General features: G+C 45.4%; 1 protein-coding gene across 3 annotated transcripts in view; it reads right to left on the bottom strand.

Moving 5' to 3' along the window:
- The window catches only part of TTC7B (tetratricopeptide repeat domain 7B), a 134976-nt gene that overhangs the window by 113876 nt on the left and 13714 nt on the right, over positions 1-7386 (bottom strand). The window lies entirely within an intron of this gene.

The raw sequence follows: 7386 nt of genomic DNA on the forward strand, positions 1-7386 counted from the left end.
ATGTCCCGAGACTATATGTCTATATAATTATAGTTGACATACAATATTATTGAACATCAGCTTCAGAAATACAGTGTGGTGGTCAGGCCCCTACACCGACTATGAAGCGGTCTCCCCAACAGGACATGAGTCCATCTGGCCCCCTAAGAAATATTTACAACATTACTGATTATATTCCTCAGACTGTCTTTTTCTATCCCTGAGGCCATATTGTAATTACCAATTTGTATTGTCTCATCCCTTCCCCTTCTCCTTCATCCCCACCCCCTCCCAGCTAACAACCCTCAGTTCTTCCTCTGTGTCTCTGAGACTATCTCCATCCACTTCTCCCATCCATTCAGTTCCTTAGAATCCACGTATAAGTGAGATCATATGATATTTGTCTAACTATATGTTAATGTGACTGTCTTCATCCTTCCTGCCCTAGCCCAGCCCAGCCCAGCCCAGCCCAGCACCACAATGAGAAGTTATCTAGGGCAGAAATCCTGACTTCTTCGACTCCTCAGTGCCTGCCTGGGGTGGGTAATCTACAAATCACTCACTCTCAGTCAGTGAGGAGCCTCTGGTTTCTGCAGAGTGACATGATCACATCAGAGCTTTAGGAAGATCATGGTGGTAGGGGGTGATGTAAGACAAGAATGGAGACAGGCTAGGAAAAAGGTGGAAAGAATGGTTCAGGGACTTCAGAACTAAGTGACAGGAACAAGAAATGTGTATGACTCAGAGTCAGCAAGGACAGGTCACCCAAAGAAGGGGAGGAGGGGTGGCAGCTGATGAGGCGTAGGGACGGAAGGAGGCCCTCAACGTCGCTGGCCTGTGTACCTGGGAGCAAACCCATGGCAGGGAAAGCTGTTGTGTATGTACGCGCGTGCATATGTGTGTATGCCTATGTGCGTGCGCACGTGCACGTGTGTTTTTATGAGATAAAGAGATTTAAAAAAATTTTTTTATGGGGCCAGCCGAGTGGCTCAGTTGGTTAAGAGCTCGCTCAAGAGTTTGAGCTCTGAGCAACAGCGGTTCGAGTCCAGCCCGAGCTGAGCAGCCGCTGAGCTGCCAACAGGTAGCAGGATGGCTCAGCTAAAAAAAAAAAAAAAAAAAATTTTTTATAATAAAGTAGAATGGGAAAGAAGGGTGTTTTATTAATGAGTTTGGTATGAATATGGTGAGTGTCGTGCGGTGATTTACTACAGATAATTAGAGACAATGTGGGGCCTCAGAAGAAAGATCTAAAAAACACATACATTTGAACTGAAAGAAATTTTAAAAACCCATAAACAATTGGAAATACATCCTATGTTCATGGATTGGAAAACTTAATATTGTGAAGATGTCAATACTACTCAAAGTGATCTTACAGTTTCAGTGTAATCCCTATGAAAATCCCAATGGTGTTTCTTGTAGAAATACAGAAACCCATTCTAAAATTCATCCTAAAAATTTCAAGGGACTCCAAATAGCCAAAATAACTTCAAAAGGGGGGGCGGAAATTAGAAAAAGAAAACAGAGCTGGAAGACTCACATTTTCTGATTTCAAAGCTTACCACAATGCTACAGTAATGAAAACTGCATGGTACTGGCATTAACACAGACCCCAAAGAATTGAAAGCAGGGATTCATATCTGTACGCTGATGTTCACAGCAGCATTATTCACAATAGCTAACATGTGAGAGCAACCCAAGTCCATCTATGGATGAATGGATAAACAAAATGTGATATATAAACACAGTGGGATATTATTCAGCCTTAAGAAAACAGGAAATTCTGACAAACTGAGGAGATAAATGAGGTCCCAGAAGACTAGAGAGAACCAGGTCCCTGGAGCGAAAGGAAGGCCTTCTCTTCTGGAGGCAGATTCCTTAAGATAAAGAGGAGAGGCCCTTCAGGAGCCGTCCCGCCCAAACACTGTTTTCTCTGTAAAGATAGAATGAGGTGATGGTTGGGAGGAAAGAAAAATAACAGGGTTAGGAGTTTTTAAAAAGAACAGAAGAGCTTTAAACAACAACAAAAACTTCACCCTGAAGGGACAGCATGCCCACATCAGGGTCACCTCAAAGACTGCTGTGGACAAGCAGTGGCACCTACAGCACCGTGCTGCCGTTTTCCCTCTAGTGATGCTCTGTGGCCAGCCCAGGAGCAGGGGAGAATCTCAGGATTAATGGATGGACAGAGAGGGTGACAAACTGGAGGACATAATAAATGTAAAGTAAGGTGGTGGGAGAAGAGAGATAAGAATTCCAGAATTTTAAATGGTATTTACAGAGGTCACAGTAAGTATTATGCTAGCTGGTTTGCCGTGAAAACACATCCTAATGAAAATATATTAAAAAGTGAGGTAATAGGCAGTTAATAAGCATCTACTATATGCCTAGTGATGGAATAGGATGGATATCTGCAGGTCTCAAGTAAGATGAACACCTGGTTCCTCTTTTGAGCTCCCTGGCAACATGCTTAGCTGCAATCTCAGGGGTGACATGTGACTCTACTGTGGTCAATGAATGTGATGTCAGCAGAAGTCACTGGGTGAGGCCTCCAGGATAGCCCATTAAGAGGAAGGCATACTCAGCTGGTGCACGATTTGCCCTCAGCCCTGGCCCTTTCTTCTGCCTGGGATGCAGACCTGATACTGGAGTGGGGGCAGCTGGGAATTGAAAAGCATGAAGACAAAAGCCACTCTCTACAATGACTGAGCAGAAAGAGAGAGAGCACAGGGCCCTGATGCCATGAGATTCTGCAGCGTCTCAGCAGCCTTCTTGCCTGCCATGGGGGAAAAAAATATACTCCTATTTGGTTAAGCCGCTCTAAGCTTGTTTTGTTAATTGCATCTGGATACACCTCTCACTGTTGTAGACCCTCAATGGCAGGGATGGGATCTGAACCTGACCCCAGAGCCCGCTTCACTGCTCTGCTGTCTTGATAAACAACAGGAACCCGTTACTGTGCCTTTAAGAAGCACCGTGGGGAAAAATACTGAAGCAGCTTGCTGAAAAAAATCTAGTAGTCAAGATGGGGTGCTGGGGGAATGACCTAATCCAGGTGTGGAATAAGTCGGGGCGGGGACAGGTATTATGGAGAGAACGCCAAGCTAAAGCTAACAGTACGTAGACACTAATTTAGGGAAGGGGACGAGGGCTGATGAAGGAGGAAACGAGAATCCTAATCACAGCGGCTGGGATCAGGCAAAGGAGCCGCTCTGTGGAGGGAAGGGGTAGAGGGTGATAAAAAATGAGGTTTGTTCCAACAGCTCTACTCAACTAATTCATTGCAATATAACCACTAAGTACTTAAATATATACACAGAAACAGTTAGATGTTTAAATGCTTTTCTTCCTCCTTTTGCTAAGAGGAATGATAAATATTAACTGTTTTCCTGATAAACAAAAGGAGCTCAGCAGCTGAAACAGTCTGTTCTGAATCAAAAGCTAGATGCTATAAATAAGCGAGCATCCTTACTTTCTTTTCTGCCAAAGGCTAACATACTCGTTCTACTCGGGGGAAAAACGCACACTGGAAGCCCAACTGGTAGAGCGCTCCATTCCACGTGCTGCAGAAAAATACCAGCCCTCATGTAGTAGACTCAGGATCTTGGGGCTACGAGGGAACTTGGGGAGCATCTAGTTGAAGTCCCCAAAAGAGAAAACATTTGTCATTTTGGCTGCCTATCACCTTCAAATTCTTCTGATTTTTTGTTTTCGGGGTGGAAGGCACCCTAGATAGAAGGGAAACGGCCAACAGGAGTGTGTCACATGATCCAGGCACAGCCAATCAGATGCTCCTGTAAGTGCTTTGCAAGGAGCTAGTGAGGCAGCGGGAGAGACCATTCATTGGTTGTTATTCCCAGGGGCCAGACCTGGGTGCAGTAGGGTTGGTAGAGGCCTTCCAGGGTAAACTGGGGCAGGGACCTTTTCTCTTCATTTCTGTTCATACCCATTCTTTAGCCTTCTGTGGATCCTGTGAGCAGTATGCACCAATAAATGCCTTTTCTGCTTGAGTTAACCAGTCAGGCTGGTGCCTACACCCAAGACCCTGAAGGTACGCCCAATCAAATACCTCAGGCCCCTCTTAAAAAAACCCCTATCTTCTATCTCCAAACAAGCTAAGAACCTTCCAGAATAGGGAACTCACAACCGGAATAGTAGCTAGAAATAATCTAGGCACCACTACAGATTAAGTGTGTGAATTTGGACAAGCCACGTAACTGCTCTATACCTAAACTCCTTATGATAAAATGGGAAATACTGGGTTGTCGGAGAAGTCATGACGTATTTTTTCTATGTTTTTCGTCGCAAAAATGCATCATGACTTTTCCGACAACCCAATACAATAGTAATTAATGTAGAGTTTATCAGGAAGGCTGCATTAGTTAATACATACAAGCAACAAGAATAGAACCTGAGATATAGGCTAATGAGTGCTAAATAAAGGTAAGCTATAAAGTCTTTTTTAAAACTTAACATTCTTATATTTAGAAAGAAAACTGCATAACACTTGTCATTTCACCCAAATTTAAAATATGCAAATTTAAATTTATAATGCATTATATTAGAAATAACGATTAACTTTACAAAATGTTTCCTCATTTTAGAAAAGGATTCAATCTGAGGCCTTTGAAAATAGTGCACACCTTTACAGAACCAGACTAGATGTTTGTTTTTTATTTCCTTAACAATGGGTATGGATTCAGTGTTGGTGTCCCCCTCAAGTTATATGTTGAATTTAACCCCATGTAATGGAGTTGCGAGGAGGGGCCTTGGGGGTGATTAGGCCATGAGGGTGGAGCCCTCACGAATAGGATTAGTGCCCTTAGAAAAGAGGAGAGAGCCTTTGTTCCTTCCACCACATGAGCACATGGCAGGAAGTGGGCATCCTGTAACCTGGAAGTGGGCTTCCACCAGACATCGAATCTGATGAAGCCATATCTTGGACTTGCAGCCTCTAGAACTGTGAGAAATGAACGTCTGTTGTTTGTAAGCTACCAGGTCCATGGTATTTTGTTACAGCAGCCCGGACGGACTACGACAACGCACTTTTGGATAACACTGGCAGTGTAGCCAGGAACTGTCCTAACTGCTTTACAAGAACTGCCTCATTTGGTCACCCTAATCCCCCAAGGTACAAGCAGGTCCTATTATGGTTCTCCATTTACAGCGGAGGAAACTGGAGCACAGACTGCCACGTGACTGTATAAGGTCTCCACCAGATGCTGGTAGAGCCAGAATCTGAATCCAGGCCATCTGGTGCCAGAGTCGGAGCTCTTAACCATAACCCTGGGCTGCCTCTGAGGCTTTAATTACAGACATGCCACTCACGCTTAATTTATCAGGCCCATTCATGCTGCACAAAGCAGAACATAGCTAAATAAAAGGCCCTTAAGGATGCTACGGGTTTCCTGCACTATTTCTGAGATTCACCAAGACTTTTTACTGCCAATGGGGCCCTTGTCCCCATGGCCTCTTTGGGATCCCGGAGGCAGCAAAGGACTGAGGCCTTTCCAGCTTGCAGAATTTTCAAGGAACTTCACAGATCCCATGATACCCACCTCGACCGGGGAAGTCACGTCCCCAGCTCACCTGAAAGGTGCTCAGTTTACTTGAGTCACGTGTTCCCTCTATACTGCCGAGCCTTTCACAGGCCCCTCCCAGCTTGGGCCGCTTTGTCATAACTATGACAACCCACATCCCATAATAAACCATAAGGGTGTCATAGGAAGAGTTAGGAAATACAAGTCAACAATTACAAATAAGCCCTTCACCCTAATTCCGAGGTGTCTGAGCTCTGGCATCATGGCTGATGATGGCTCTGTCTTCCTGGGGACTCTTCGCGTCTTACATACAGTGATGGCGCTTACTTTGAAAAAGGACCCAGACAGCTCCAGATGCTCCCAAAACCTCGATGCCAAGCACACTGCTTGATCTATCACACGTCCTCCCCTGTAAACATCCAGGTTACATAACTCCCTAAGCAGCTCAGGTCAACATACCTCAATCACAAAAAGAGGCCCTTCCCCAAAGAATGTCTCTAACAAAATAAAGGAAACTGGGCTGTCACTGGGGGCATTCGCTAACCACAACCTTTACCTCTTAGGTGGGTGTCTGCTCTCCCCAATTCTGTATCACTATCTCTTATAAGCACCCTACTCCTATCTGTGTGTGACAGAGTAAAAATGTCCAGTTTTACTGGAGAGAGGAGATTGGGAACAGAATATATACTACAAAATAAAAAACAATTAAAATTAACAGCATTCACATAATAATAATAATGTTTCCAGTCTAAAAGAAGTACTGATGAAACAGACTTTTAAGAAGCACAGGCATTCTGTGCATGGTGGGGCATCTGAGTGGCTGCTTCAGTCACCCAGGCCCTGCCTGGCTGGTGCTGGGAAGGGGAGGGCGGGGGTGGCATGGGGCTGAGGACAGCAGTCGCATGTGAAGGCACAGGCTTTAGGGCCAGACTGCCCAGGCTTCACCCAAACTCCTCACTCACCAGCCACGGGGTGGATGTGAGCCACGTGAAGTAATGCATATGAAATGCTTACAGGAGCGCCTGGCACAGAACGGATGTATAAACATGTCACCGTTGATGCTGTTTTTATGAAACGAAGAAGCAGCAGATCCTGTGGGGTTTGCGGTTTGACCTGAAGGGGGAATGAAGGGGAGAAAGAGGAGCCCTGGGAATGGGAGTGGGGGTGTCAGTGGGTGGCAAAGGGAGAGTGGAGATGAGTCTCTGTGTGGAAAGGGGGAGATAAGAGCTAGCTTCTGGCCCCTTTTCACTTCTGGTGTCCAGTGGAGAGATGGCAGCATGGGCCTGGGAAGAGGGACATGGGGTCCAATCCAGGTCTGTGGATCCCTGAGTCACCCACACCAAACAGCAGGTGACACCTCCAAATCATCTCCCGTACCAGGAAAAAAGGTCTGCTTGGCAGTAGTATCATTTCTGCCAGGACACAGGCCCATGTGCTGTAATCATCGTGCTGCTGCCACCTCTCTCAATCCCAGATAACATTCATTCAATACCACGAATATTTGGAAGAACAATAATTAGAGTCTAAATGGCATCCTAATCATTTGAGTGGTAGTCAAAACGTCACTTGCAAAAAATGTTTCCTTCGGTAGCAAAAGCTTATCCTTTCCAGGCTCTTATTCTGGCTTTTCATAAATCTGCCGTTTCTGAAGGGGCTCCAGGAATGAGGCTCCTCTGGCATAGGAACGGAGTTTAGCAAGTACCTTCCTGGGACGCAAAGCCCAATTACATGAACTGGGCGCATGGCAGTGACAGCTGTGTAATATCATGGCGCAGAGAAGCCAGAGTCTATTCTTGGAACTCAAGAGTGAGATTCGGCATCCGAAAACCCAAGGGGGAGGGGGCAGGAATAAAATACCGTATTTGCC

The sequence above is a fragment of the Hipposideros armiger genome, unplaced genomic scaffold (assembly GCF_001890085.2).
Source record: "Hipposideros armiger isolate ML-2016 unplaced genomic scaffold, ASM189008v1 scaffold_67, whole genome shotgun sequence".
In the NCBI taxonomy this organism is placed as follows: Eukaryota; Metazoa; Chordata; class Mammalia; order Chiroptera; family Hipposideridae; genus Hipposideros; species Hipposideros armiger.